A 15,523-nucleotide genomic window follows, 5' to 3' on the forward strand; every position below is an offset into this window, starting at 1 on the left:
ACACCCTTTTACATAAATGCTTAAGCAGGTGTACATCTCCTAAAAGTGGTACTGTTGTTTTAAATGGTATATACATTTGAAATTTTTATAAATACTGACAAAGTACCATCCCCAGCTAAATCAACCATCTCTCCCCTAACAGTCTGTAAAAAACTCCGTTACCTTGCCAGCAAGGGAAAATACTAGTATAATATTTTAATTTTTTAAGTTGATATTTAAAATTTAGTATCTCAGTGTATCAGTCAGGGTCCCCCAGAGAAACAGAACCAATAGGATGCATATATACCTAGAAAGAGACTGGTGTAAGGAATTGGCTCACTCTGGTGGTCTGGAGAGTCCAAAATCTGATGGAGGAGGCTGGCAGGTTGGAGACACAAAAGAGTCGCAGAGGAGTTCTGAAGGCTGTCAGCTGGGGAGTTCCCTCTCACTCAGGGATGTCAGCTTTTTGTTCTATTCAGGTCTTTCCCTGATTGGAAGAGGCCCACCCACATTATGGAGAGAAATCGCTTTACCCAAAGACCACTAATTTAAATGTAAATATCATCCAAAACACCCTCACAAAAACATCTAGAATAATGTTTGACCAAATATATGGGCAATGTGGCCCAGCCAAGTTGACACATAAAATTAACCATACACTCAGTACTATTTTAACTTTACTTTCTCAGATAGTAAGTCAGGCAGAAAATATTCACATATTGTATATAGTTATGTTTTTTCCTACACTATGCCTCTTTTTTCTTTGATTTGCTGGGATTCTTTGAACCTTTAAATGAAACTTTTATCAGTTGTATATGTAGAAACATAGTGGTCTTTTACTTTGTTAATAATACTTTCTTCCATAACATATTTTTATATGCTCAAAATTGTCATTTCTTTGATGACTCGTACATTTACATAATGCTAGAAAAAAAACCTCATTTATAAGGCTTAAAAGTAATTCTGTGTAATACCTATACAACTTCTATAGTTTTAAAAAATATATTTGCTCTTTAATACACCTGGATTTTGCTTTCATTATTTAATTACAACTCTTCCAAATGAAGAGGCAACTATCCCAACATTATTTATTGAATAGTCCATCTTTTCCCACACTGACAGAAATAGATTTGGATCATTTAATTAGAAAGAATTCTTGAAATGTAATCTACAACAAGATATCATCATTTTACCTATCTTACTAACAAAAACATAAAAGATTCAAAATAGCCAGTGTTGGAGAAGGTGCATAGATATGGTACTCTCATGTACAATTGGTGGGAATGTAAATCACTGAACATTTTCAGGAAGATAATATGGAAATATCTATCAAAAATTTTAAAGTATATCTCTTTAATCTAGCAGTTATACCAATTACATATGTAAAAATCTATCTAGCCAAAATACTCACATGTAGATAAATGGATAGATAGATAGATAGATAGATAGATAGATAGATAGATAGATGATAGGTAGATAGATAAATTATTAGCTAGATATTAACTGAAGCACTATTTATTACAGCAAAGGAACTGGGAATTATGAAAATGAACCCTAAATGGTTGCATAAATTATAAGATGGTCCTAAAATAAAATACCATGTGGCGCTCTGGCCGGTGGTGCTCCGTGGTTAAGAAGCATCAACCTGCACATTGAAGGATCACAGGTTTGATTCCCAGCCTGATCAGGGCATGTTCTGAAGGCAACCAATTGAAGTATCTCTCTCACATCGATATTCTCTCTCTCTCTCTCTCTCTCTCTCTCTCTCTCTCTCTCTCTCTCTCTCTCTCTCTCTCTCTCTCTTCCTCCTGTCCCTTCCCTTCCACTCTTCCTTAAAAAATCAATGGAAAAAATACCCTCAGGTGAGGTTATTAACAACAACAACAACAAAATACCATGTAACTGTTAAAAAGAATATATTGGGTCTGCATATTCTAACATGGAAAGATCACCCCCAGATGAAAAACAGATTTTCAAAACAATATATGTAGTATTATTCCATTTATGCATTTTTTGAAAGTACGTATTTATGATGTGCATATATGAGTATAAACAGAAGAGAGATTACCTCAAGGAAGGGAGAAGTAAAGTGGCACTTCACAGTTTACTTTCTATTATTGTATTATTTTATAATAGAGATATCTTTGTGCATTATTACACAATTTTAAAAAATTAAAGCACTTATAATGGACGAACATTCACCACCTTGATTCTGACCAAGGTAGAACAAAGGGCACAGAGATTTAAGTTGCATGAAAAATCAGAGAGATCCTGTGAGATTAGCTGGGATAATGAGGATAAAGCATTTAACACAGTCAGGCCTCCAAGTGCCCATTCCTCAAATCTCAGGCATTGAAAACAGAGAGTGTCTTCTCTAAGAAAAATGCGGGTGGTGTTCCCGCGAGATGTCGGAATGTGAGCAGAACGTACAATCAAGAAATGACCACCAGGGCAGATGCACAGAATATATGTGAGAGGGTCTCATCGCCCCCACCCACACCCGGGTACGGCCAGCACATGCCCTTGGACATTGCCATTTCTCTCACTGATATAAGATAAAAAATGTACCCCAGTCCTGGCTGGTGTGGCTCAGTGATTAGAGCATCAGCCCTAACACCGAAGGGTCTTAGGTTCAATTCCCAGTCGAGGGCACATACCTGGGTTGCAGTTTTGATCCTGGGTCCCAGTGGGGGTGCATGAGGAAGGCAACCAATCCATACCTCTCTCGGTGTTTCTCTCTTGCTCTCTCCCCTTCCTCCCTCCCTTCCACTCCCTCTAAAAAATCAATAGAAAAATATCCTCAGGTGAGGATTAACAACAAAAACACACCCTGAGGTTGACTATCAGAATAATCACACACAGACAAAGCCCTGTCTGACCGGTCTCCTGTGAGGAGTCACATGGAATTATCAGCAGTGAGTTCAAAACATGATCAGATTTCTGGCACTGCTCTATCAGTCTCTCCCCAGACTGGTCTCCAGACACCCTCCAAAAGCAGGCATGGGATTTTCCCCAAATTAGAGTGCTCCTGTGGACCCTTGAGATACATGACAACAGCCTTTAAGGTACAGTGTCATACCCTTTGGGGAAGAACTTCCTATCATAACAGCTAGAAAGAGAATTTAAAATGGTAACTTAGGGAAAAAATGGCACAGAGCCAAAGCTGTCCCTGTAGCACCAAGAGTCTGGCTCATACGCTTTCTTCAGTGAGGGAGAAGAGGTGAAGTTATAACTGGTGCACTGGGGATTGTGCAAAACTGGCTTCTACTTGGGAGGCGTCCTACTTGGGAGCGCCTTACCTCTTGCACAGTGTGGCTGACACAGATGGAGACCATTGCTGTGGCCTGTGAGACAAGCATGCAGCAGAACTGGTCGACAGCTTTGCAATTCAGCAAAGATTTCCCCTACAGATGATCTCTTTAACTTGTAAAATAATCTCGAGGGGTTGGCACCATCCTGAGGATTACATCTGTGAAATGAATACAGAGTGTGAAAAGGGAACCTTTGCTGTTTTAGTTTCAGCCAAGAACAATCAACAGATACCAAGCACCCCCACAGCCAAACGAACGGGAGGTGTTGGACCACCCATGCGGACCCTGAAAACGAATTCTGTCAGCCCTCGCTCAAGACCCCCGTTAGGCCAATTACAAGGAGCTGGGACGTGGAAGAGGCAGACACTGAGGACTGTTCTGGAGTGCAGTGTGCTGACCCCAGTGGGAAGGCGAGGAGAACGCAGTACAGGGACTCCAAGGTCGCAGCGGTGACGGCTGTGCCAGGTGCTCGCTGGGAGGAATCAGAACGTGGCTCACTGTGTCTGGCAGAGCAAAATAAGAGTGAGCTGCTGGGCCACCAACAACGGACAAAGGTGTGTAGCTCCCTCGGACCAAATAAGGGCCCTTTGCTGAGGAGCCAGTCTAAAGTCATTTTAAAAATGATACCACCCGAGGGTCAGCTTAGAGGAGCAATGCAATCCAATGAGGAATGCCCAGGGGCTGAGAGTGTCAGATGTGGCCAAGCAGAGGAGACACTCCACATCCAAGGGAGGCACAGAAGCCATGCCAGTGGGAAGTCCAAGAACCTGTAAGGTTCTCATGGGAGAATGAGCCGGCGCTAGAAGTCTGCCTCGACCAGAGGACTTTGGCTTCAGGTCATAACTGTACCAGGCCAGCTCGTCATTTGCTGCCCCTCATGCCTACTCTCTACCCATAGGGTGGAGCCCTATGTGGGTTCAAAATAAAAGCTAAAGAGTAGGAGAGACAATGAGATGAGATGGAGCCAAAAAAGAGAAATCCCAATGGCCATCCCTCCTCCGCAGGCTGCGAGCCCGAGCATTGCAGAGCCGGAAGGGAGACACGATATTGGAATAGAATTGGGAATTTTGATGTAACACCGGCCTGGAGCTGTGTGACTATTAAGCTGGACTGATCTTTTTATTGTCAAAGAGTGTCTGAAAAAGCCATGGCACCCAAGCTTCCAAGCTGCAGATTGACAGGGTGTAAGGGAAGAATAAAGTTAGGGTGTACTTTAATCTTGTCAAGTCCAGCTCATTCAATAGCATGATTATATTTGATTCTAGATGGCCTCAGGGTGCAGTCTCTTTGGCTTTTAGCATCTGCATGACATCCAGGACAGCTCTTGGCTCTTGAACGACCAGATGTAGAGAGGGGCTGCTGCCCGAGAGTGGATCAAAGCCTGGCACCACTGGACCATTTGCCCACACCAGGGCCTGGTACAGCACAGGCCTGGAGGGCACCTGGCCCAGGCCTCACAATTACTCTTTGGACATGATCACCAATAAGATTAAATGTAGACTCGTAGACTCGCAGAAGTATCTTGATAGGCCCCAACTTCAGACCTGTGGCTCATTTCTGACTTTACACTTCAATGAATTCTGTCAAAAAACAAGGAAATAGAACCCTAAAATTATTTTCAGAACAGTACAATTTCATGTTAAGAATGCTGCTCTACTATTATAATCCCATTTTAGCATTTCATCACTTTTTTTTTTCATATACTAGGCGTGGCCTGACTTCTGAGAGGCCCTGCTCTAAGGACATTGGTCATCCTTTGGTTGCCTAGCACCTGAACTCTTTCCCATGTTTTGGGAACTGCCCAAGTATGAATTCCGAACCTTGGTGGGAAGCAGAGTCCAGGTCCCACTAGAGAAGGTGGCAACGCTTGGATGTTTTCCTTGCATCCCTGCTATGTTTACACATTCAGGTGCATCTCTCCGAATTGTAAATCTGAAGCTACAAAACGGTACGGGAAGCTGGGACAGTAGAGAACTAGTTCTGGTGGTGGCAGTAGCAGCACCAGTAGAATGTGGCTCTAGGGCCCAGTGTCCAGTGTGTGCATGTTCGGGGGGAGGGGCTCCTGTGTCCTCATTGGATTGTGTCAGTGGCATGACTTCTATGCGGCCTTGGCTGTGCAGCTTCCTTTATTCTCCAAGCTTCGTTCTCAGCTTTCCTGGAAGATCTCTGAGCCATAACATTCTTATCATACAGTCCTTAAATTAGCCAGAGTTGGCTTCTGTTGCTGCAATTAAAACCCATTACAATGATTACGAGCTAAGAAAACCTGCATTCTAATGAGAGATGCTCAACCCATTAGGAATCTCTCTGATGCATTAAAACACCAAAGAGACATTGCTTGATATCCGTTCAACTGGAAAACGCTCAGAAACCAGACAAGGCCAAGTAGGGTGGGAGTATGGCTCAGAGCTCCGATGGCTGCAAGGCTGCTGGCTCTGCCTTTTTTCTTTTTTTCTGTCTATGTGGGTCCTATCAACTCTCCCATCTGGGCCACCCAACAGAAGACAAGGCTGTGGCTGGGCAGTGTGGACCGCACTGTCACTTCCATGAATTATCTCACCTTAATTCTAGGTGTTCACTATTGTGATGAGCAAGATAGCTCATAATAAATGCTCAATAAATGTTAGCTATGAATATTTTTCTTGCTTTTAGAGCAAGATTACACACATATACTCAGAAAAAAAATTGTGTAACAGGCTATTCGAAGAAAAACTGCTAACAGTTTCCTGGGTATTCCTCCCCCCAATCCAGTGGTTCTCAACCTGTGGGTGACCCCTTTGGCGGTCCAATGACCCTTTCACAGGGGTCGCCTAGGACCATCCTGCATATCAGATATTCACATTACGATTCATAACAGTAGCAACATTACGGTTATGAAGTAGCAACGAAAATAATTTTATGGTTGGGTCACAACATGAGGAACTGTATTTAAAGGGCCAGAAGGTTGAGAACCACTGTGGGCCCAATCTACTCCTCACCCAGCATCCAGAGGGATCCTTTGGAAATGTGAAGCAAATTATAAGACACCTCTGCCATCGCACTCCGGATGTCACTCGACATCCTGACACGGCCACAAGGCCCCACAATCTGGTCCCTGCTGACTGTCCTGACCTCATTCCCACAACTGTCCCCTCACTCAGTCCCCTTGCAGTCACTCTGGCCTCCCTGACCTCCTTGACTGAATGCCCACAACATTTCACACCTCAAAATCTTCTTTCTTACAAGTCTCTGCTCAACATCACCTCCTCTGAGAGGCCTTCTCAGACTGCCCTCACTCTTTGTCCCATACTCTGCTTTTCCAGTCTCTGTCTTCCCCTGGCTTGATGTTATGTATCTGTTTCTCAATCTATTGCCATCGGCTTCATGCAGCAAGCCCTGCTCATGCTGGCTGCCCAGCATCAGTGAGCACTGTCCCCTGGGGCTGCCCTGCAAGTACTCACTAGGTGCACGTGCAGGTATATGTCCCCTTCTCTCACAACTCACTTTTCTTATACTTTGCTTTTTTCATATAACCATACATCTCAGAGTTCGATCTCCACTGACCTATGTAGATCTGCCTCATTCTTTGTAACAGATGCATAGTATTTCTACTATTAGATGCCCCATAGTTTTTATTTAACCAAACCCTTTACTGGTGAATATAAGTTATTCCCAGTCTTTTATTATCACAGAACAAACAAACAAAGAGAAAACTCTGTGATAAATGTTCTCCTCTGTGAACACAGGAAAGTCTATCTATGTAATAAACTCATAAAGGTCAGCTGGGTCAGATAGTGTAGGATTTTTAATCTTGAAAGATATCATCAAGTTGCACCCCAGAGAAGGGTCCCAAGTAACAGGGAAATAGAGGAGTACGAGATGAGGCTGGGGGCGGGGTGGGGGCAGGGAGGGAGGCAGGAAGCTGACACAGTGGATCTGTAAGCCACTTGAGGACTGTGGCTTTAACTAGATATGGGGAGACTATGGGATTTTAAGCAGTGGAGGGATGTGACCTGCTTGTGTTTTCAAGGATCATTCTGGCTGCTGTGTGGAGAACACATTCAAGGGGGCAACAGCAGAAGCAGGTGGACAAGGTAGATTATTAAGGAATGCAGGTGAGAGATGGTGATGATAGCCTGAACGAGAGTGGTAGCAGTAGGTGGAGCGAGGAGTGGTTGGATTTGGGATATAGTTTAAAGATTTGCTGATGGAGTAAATGACAGAGGAAGAGTCAAAGATATCTCTCAGGTCTTGGGGCGGAGCCGCTGAAAGGATGGGAAAGCAAAGCCTGTGTTACCTGGGACTCCACTCCTGAGATGTTGGAAGTGTGGGGCTGGTGAGGCAGTAGCTGGTGGAGGGCAGCATTGGAAAACCTCAATTTCCTAACAGGTAAGTTGTCTTGATGTTACATTGTTTGTGTGGTTTCAAAGAGCTACAGCTGAACTGCAGTGGACCCAGCTAATGGGTAAAGGAGAGCAGTGACCACCTCGAGCCCAGTTCCCTGGTTGGGCCCTTGTCCCTCCTTTCTCTTTACTTTCCCCTCATTGCATGCTGCTGTATGTGTTGCTGGACACCTCGGTTCCCTACCAGCCTAAAGTGTTTCCTAGTCATTCCCTTTTTCGTATCCCTATATCTGGCCTTCTCCTCATCTGTTGTTGCAGGATGCTGAAGAGGACAGCAATGGCTCTGTGTTGTCAATATATCAGGAGGGCTCTGAACCCCAAAGGGGCTGTCAGGTTCTGACTGGCTGCAGCAGCTTATCAGGACCTATCAAAGACTAGGAGAAGACGATAAAATCAACAGATGAGACAGCCATCATTTGAGGTCAACCAACTCCAGATGAAAGTCATCTCTCTCAAGCTCACTCCTGTGTCCTCTCCCGACAGCCCAACAGGCTGAGCAGCCTGACCTGCCTTCTACTCAGCCGCACTGGCTACCTTTCTGTTCCTCCAACACCGTGAGCTTGTTCCCACCACGGGCTTTGGGACTTGCTGTTCCCTCCACCTTGAATGCTCTTCATGCTGCTAGCTCCTTCTCATCAGTTCAAATGTCCCTTGTCAGCCCCGGCCTTTTTTGCCATCTCTCTCTTTAAAAAAGGCCCTTGCTAGTTTCTATTTAGATTTCTCTTTTTGCTTCCTTCCTTCACTTGAAATTACCTGGTTGGTTTGTTTGCTATCTGTCTATTCACTCATGTTCCCAGAGTAAGGGCTCAGGGCACTTGATGAATGGGAAGCAGAGTGATGGTGAAAGGTCTGGCACTGTGGAGAGGAAGCGCACATGCATAAGTAGTGCAAATAAATCTGAACTTTGACTTAGATGCATTAGACTTGGGAGGTTGCACTGCCCACTCCCATGATGCAGCTGTTTGTGAGGTCAATGCAGCCTTATGATTCTGTAAGACATCTTAGTCTGAATTCCCCTTTCTACCCAAGTGACCCTAGGACCCCAGCACCAAGGATGTCTCATTACTAACTTGGCTGACAGAATGAAGATAAAGAGAGAAGGCAATAAGCATAGGTTCTGACATATTCTTTGCTTGTATCAGCAAGTACTTTCAACTTTCATCCTTTCACCCCTTGCATTCAAGTGTCTATTATACGCAAGGACTATGCTAGGTTTTTTTTATAAGGACAAACTTCAAAATACTTACTTCTGGAAGAACCAACGTTACCTAGATTCAACACTAGCACCTCTTGAGAAGGGGTGGGTCCCTGCCTTTTTCCAATCTGAAAGGAGACTTATTGAGAGACTCCTTCGCCTTAGAAATTGCCTATGGTCCTGGCACCTGCTAGAAGAGTGGGCTCTGGGAATCAGTTCTGAATGATTGTGGATGGTGATGAATAAAATGGCTCCTTCCCTAATGTTTTAAGATAATAAGAGCAACCTTATCTACCAATCTTCGCCTTCCCATTAAGTTTATGTTCCTCAATCAAATGCATGCAGTAAAATGGCACAAAGTAATTTGGTAGAGAGCAAAAGATTATTATGTTGCTTTCATTCCATGCATATCAAACATCAAAACCACTTCCTGGGTGCACATTTTAGGACAGGCACTATGTGGTTAGGGAGGGCCACTGCAGGAATGTACCACTTGGGTACCAAGGTGGAAAGTGATGCGCTAAGTGAGAAGAGATCATTTCTTCTGGAGAAATTGGGCTGAAAATCACTTTCCAGGGGAAAGAACAATAGTCTCCATTGGCAGAGCTAGGCAGTCAGTAGCAAGACACACACATTCCCTGAGGAGAGACAAAGCATCCTCTGTGTCCGTATCTTCCTGTGTCTGCCTTGAGACACCATCATGGAACAATGTGGACCCTACACAAGCTGATGTGAGGTTACCAGTGGGAAGTCAGGGTCCTTGAGAGAAAAGATGGGCAACAGGAGGAGAAAGAGCAGAGAGCAGGAAGTGGATGCATGTGCAAAATTGCTAGAAATAGGTGTCCAGGGAAAGGAAAGAGAACAGATTACTTGGAATTCAGAAAGAGGAGGAAGCTCAAAAGATCTGGATTCTGGGAAAAATAAGTTTGGTGAGGACAAAATTTGGGGGATACCCAGAGGGCCAAGCTTCCTTGTAAAGAGCTCAACTACTGACCTTCCTCTTTTTAAACAACTACTGACTCCTCTAAGTATAAAAGCCTGTTGTTCATGGAAGAGAAAAGGTGGTCCAGTTGGATAAGATTCAACTTGCTTCTGTGACCTGTGTATTTGAAAAGCCATCTATCTGCCTGCAGGAAAAGACAAGGCACCTAATTTTGCTTGTGCTCAGGGGCCATTGGGATTACAACCCTAGAAAGAGTTGGACTAGAAGGAATGCATGTAGATAAACTTAGGAAGATGGAGCGGAGTATGGGGCTTACTCTCCATGAGGGAAGAGATTATAGAAACTGCAAAGTGGCAAGGACAAGGCAATGGAGAGATGTTGCTGGTGAGGGCTGGGCACTGGTGAGAGCAGGAGGACGACTAAAGGTGAACAGTCCCAGCTGAGCGGGAACCTCCCTATTTCACTTGGTCCTCTACAAGAAGCTCCACAGTTCAGGAATGTGCTGGACAGATGGGCATCCGTCCTTTGTTACCAGTAACAGGCTAAATACTCAAAGCTTTATTTTAAATGTCTACCTTAATGATAACTTATAGGAGATTAAAAGTGGCTCTTGAGTGACATAAATCTCATGTACATATGCTTTCTTCAGCGGGAGAGAAAGGGTGAACGTAACACTCGGTGGAGCAGGGAGAAGATACAGTGAAGCTGAGAATGGACTCACCTTGATTTGGGGCTGGGAAACCCCTGGTCAGAGAGGATTCTGACCCATCATTTTTTTCCCCAGAAAGGATGGCCCCAAGTCTCTGAAGCTTGGGCTTTCTCTTTGTCTATATCATATCTGTGGGGCAGTTCCACCAGCCCCACCCTGCACCTGTCCACATCCTCCTGCTCAGCCTGACACTGGTGGGCTTTCTGCTGCTGCTGCCGCACTTCATAATTGCTGAGGCTGCATAGGATTTCTTCTGACCTTTGGGGGACACGCTCTGTGCCCTCACGGACTATGGCTACCTGCAAATGGCTTTCCCCCTGCAGTACAAGCTGTTCCGCTGGCCTGTGCATGGAGTAATTGCTGCTCAGGTTTTGGACCTTGTCCTTTGGACCCTGTAGCATTGTGATCATTTCCCTATAACTTACCAACCAACAATGGGATGAGTGATGCCAAAGGCCTCCCTGTCTGCTGATGTGGTGCTTCCTGGGAGGTTGGAGCTGTGTCTTGCCCTCTATTTCATCCCCATGATGGTCACCATCTTCTGCTACTGGTACTTTATGCATAGCATGCTCTCCCTGCCCCAACTGGGTACCTGGGAGTGCTGGAGAGCCATGGGGCTGGCCACTGTGACCCTCTTCAAGTTCCCAGTCTGTTTGGGGATCTACAATGTGTCTCATGTGACGGGGTTCTTCCAGATGAGAAGTCAAATCTGACGGGTGTGTGAGGTGTTGCTCAGTGCTTCAGTGCTTTTGATGCTTGCATCAGCCCCTTGATTTCCTATTTTTCCTCCTCCGCTGTCCACAAAGCCTTTGATGAAAGGACAGCTGCATCATGGGAGTGGGCAGTGCAACCTCCCAAGTCTAATGCATCTAAGTCAAAGTTCAGATTTATTTGCACTATTTATGCATGTGCGCTTCCTCTCCACAGTGCCAGAGCTACAGAAGCTACAGAGCTTGGGTGCCTTACTGTCAACGTGCTAGAGGATAAGAGTTGGGGAACCATCTGCAAAGAGAAGAGATGGGAGCTTAAGTATGACCAATGTCAGCTTCACAGGAGACTAAATTTACAAACTTGTTACTTCCTTACAGACAAAGGCTACAAAGGGGGAACAATGAAACAACTGGGTCAGTTCTCCTGTGCCTAGTTTAAGAAGCAAAGAAGAACAGTGAGCATCTCAAATCCAACTCATTCATTTGGGTGGTGTTTTAATGTTATTCCCTGGAGTTTATCACATTTCCTTATTTATGGTTGAAACTGCTTCATGGTAAGCCACAAGCTCTGTTATCCTGGAATATCCCAGTCCTGGAATTCTTTATCTTCCCCACTCAGTATCAATAAGATACTAGCATTCACTTATCTACTACAGAGCTCTTTGCTATATCCTTGGCCCTGATTTGCTGGGGTGGGTTCCATATACTGGGTCTGAATGTCCAGCATAGTCAAGAGTCTGGAGAGCCAGACAGAATCCTGCACATGAGCCCCAAGGACCAGCACCCCAGTCAAAGCAATTGCTAGCTCAGGTCTATAAAACGTGCAAGAGGAGAAAGAGTTCTTGAGAGAAGAGTCAGTGCTAGTGTGAAAAATTCGAGTCAGGCCCTAGCTGGTTAGGCTCAGTGGATAGAGCGTCAGCCTTTGGACTGAAGGGTACCAGGTTTGATTCCGGTCAAGGGCACATACCCGGGTTGCAGGCTTGAGCCCCTGTAGGGGGCGTGTAGGAAGGAGGCAGCTGATCCTCGAGTCTCTCTCATCATTGATATTTCTATCTCCCTCTCCCTCTCTCTTTCTTGCTAAAATCAATATATATATATATTAATCCGAAGAGGATATTTGCTTTAAAAAAGAAAGAAAGAAATTTGAGTCAGGATACCTTTGCGTAGTGATGCCCTGTTTTTAATCCCCAACATTCTGTATTTGTGTCTTCTTTTTTCCTTGGTCTGCCTTGCCAGAGTCTGTTAATTTTTCTTTTCAAGAAAACAAGATCTTCTCTGGCATTTATTTTTGTTTTCTGTGTTATTAATGTCTAATTTTATCTTATTGTTTTCTTTTTTCTACTGTATTGAGTCTTTTTAGTTCCTTTTCTAACTTTTATAAGTTGGATGCTCATTAATTTTCCCCCTTTGCTAATATAAGTGTGTAAGACTATAGATCTCCCTCAAAGAGCAGTTCTAGTGGAATACTACAAGTTTTGATTTGCATAATTTTCATTATTTTGAGTTCTAAATCAGCTCTAATTTCCATATATATTTTTCTTTGACTCTTGAGTTTAGAAATGTTTCTTAATTTCCCAAGCATATGGATTTTTTCTCTTGATCCTTTTGTTATTCATCTCTAACTAGATTGCACTATGGTCAGAGAATATTGTTTGAATGGTACCAGTTCTTTAAAATTTGTTGAAAATTACTTTTTAGCCTAGGTCACACAGTGGTCGGCAAACTCATTAGTCAACAGAGCCAAATATCAACAGTGCTTCTTGAAAATAGACTCACCCAGGCCAAAAACCGATTTCTGCTCAAAGTTTCAATCGCACTGTATGCGTGCCCACACGTGGTATTTTGTGGAAGAGCCACACTCAAGGGGCCAAAGAGCCGCATGTGGCTCACGTGAGCCACAGTTTGCCGACCACGGGCCTAGGATATAGTCAATCTAATGTTCTAGGTGTGATAAGAATACAGATTCTGCAATTGTTGTGTGCTGGTCTTCTCTCCATGTGCCTTAGATCAAACTTTTTAATTTGTGATGTTTAAATCTTTATAACCTTTATTTATTTTGTCTATTTGATCTATTAGTTACATGAAACATGTATTACATGCTCCTCTATGAGGGTGAATTTGTCTATTTCTCCTTGTACTTCTGTCTTCCTGGTGAATCAAACTTTTCATCATTCCTTTTACCTTAAAAACTATTTTTTCTGATATTTAATATAGCCACATTAATTTGTGGGGGTTTTTTTGTGCTTCTTTGTTAGTATTTGTCTAGTATATCTTTGCATACTTTTACTTTCAAACTTCCTATATCCTTATGTTTTAAATGCGTCTTTTAATAAGCAGTATATAGAGTGGTTGGATTTTTTGTAATCTAGTCAGACAATTTGTATTTGTCTTTTAATTATAACATTTTATTCATTTATAGTTATACACTAATAATTTTCAATTTATTTATTCAATTCAATTCATTTCTGCCATTTTATTGTTAAACACTTCCGTTGAAGCATACACACATACTGAAATATACATACATACCATACTTAGCCAAATAATAATTGTATTGGCCAAATGAATCATCACAGTAAAAAGTAAAAAATGAAACATCTACCATCTTATTCTGTGCTTTCAATTTTCCTCATCTTAATATTTTTTTTTTCTCCTCTTGCCTTCCTTTGGGGTTAAGTTTTTTTATTTCTTTTCATTTCTCATATTCTCATATACATTTCTCACATGGCTGACTGGAAATTATATACTCTGTTTTTATTATTTTAGTGGTTATTTTAGACAATTTAATGTTAGGAATTCCTTTGTTTGTTCCTCCCTCCCTTTCTTCCGTCTTCCCTTAAAAACCACACATTGAGGAAAACTGATTCAGAAGACATTCAAGTATGTGAAACCTGTACAGCAATTTTCCAAGTGTGGTTGAAGGGATCGGTGAGGTCAAAACTATTTCCATAATGGTACTAAGATGCTAATTGCTTTTTTCATTTTCATTCTTTTACGACTGAATTCACAGTGGAGTTTTCAGAAGCTGCCTGACGTGATAACACGACAGACTGAACATAGAGCAGATATGAGAATACACATCTGCCTTCTATTACACTGGACATTAAAAGGACTTACAAAATTGTAAAACAACGCCACTCTTCTCAATAGTTTTTGAAATTTTAGTTATTTTTATGAAAAAATGTTATTTGTATTAATATTATGGTTTTTCTGATTATTATTATTTTAAAATAATACATATTTTTTGAATTTTCTGTTTTAATTTCTAATATGGTAAATGTCAATAGCTATAACCTACATAAACACAAAAAAAAATCCTTGGAGTACTCATTAAGTTTAAAGAGTGTGAAGGGACCCTAAGATCAACAAGCTTGTGAGCAGCCGATCTAGTGACATGATAGACTACGCTTGTTCTGCTGAACACAATTGCATATACTGTAGAAAACATTTTGCTTCCTGGTGTACAAGCGTTTAATGATTCAAAATTTTGAGTTAAACTTTAATGCTGCTTAAACTTCCAGAGATGTGGTTTAAAATCAGCCTGGCCAAATGCAAAGCTTTTTGATGTATTATATCAGAGACAAAAACTAGAACTATTCTGTCATGAGATAAAGAGTAACAAAACTGGTTCCGATGGACAAGATATAATGCTTGGCTCAGTCAGAGTATTCAGCACCTTATGCTAGTCAGGATTTTCTTCTTTTTTTAAAAAAATATTATTATTGATTTCAGAGAAGAAGGCAGAGAAAGAGAGATGGACACAACAATGATGAGAATCATCAATCAGCTGCCTTCTGCACATCCCCTACTGGGGACTGAGCCCACAACCTGGGCATGTGCCCTAATTGGAATCCTAGTTCATAGGTTGACACTCAACCACAGAGCCACATGGGCTAGGCTGGAGTTTTCTTCTTGTTTTAAGGGGCAGGAATACTTCATCTACATTTAGGTGGTAGTGTATTGATCCAAAATATAAGTAGGATTTCTGATCTTAGAAACTATGAACTGGAGGAGGGGAAGGCTCGCTCAATACTAATTATATTTGCCCTATATTATCCTGAAAAAAACCTGTACATTTGATTCTTGTCAGCAAAGGTTAAAGAAAGCTTGTGAGGCCAAAAGTTACAAATATACTTTGTGTGCTTTATTTTGGAAGGGGGGTATCACAAAGCCTCAGTTTTGTTGCTAGAGTACTCGATAACATCGAGTTCATATAATCTAGTTCAGTGCAATGACTGTTACACCTGCTGGTAAATACAGTAAGTGGTTCTGGGAGCATTGTGTTAGGGGGCAA

The 15,523-nt window shown here is 42.6% G+C and overlaps 1 pseudogene across 1 annotated transcript; it reads left to right on the forward strand.

The window, feature by feature from the left end:
* The first annotated feature begins 2,384 nt into the window (after positions 1 to 2,384).
* LOC308531444 (free fatty acid receptor 2-like) lies at positions 2,385 to 11,232 on the forward strand (annotated as a pseudogene). Its single transcript has 2 exons — positions 2,385 to 2,405; positions 10,660 to 11,232. The product of its transcript is annotated as a free fatty acid receptor 2-like (transcript).
* The last annotated feature ends 4,291 nt before the right edge of the window (positions 11,233 to 15,523 follow it).

The sequence above is a fragment of the Myotis nattereri genome, assembly GCF_964212035.1.
Source record: "Myotis nattereri genome assembly, chromosome: 15".
Classification (NCBI taxonomy): domain Eukaryota; kingdom Metazoa; phylum Chordata; class Mammalia; order Chiroptera; family Vespertilionidae; genus Myotis; species Myotis nattereri.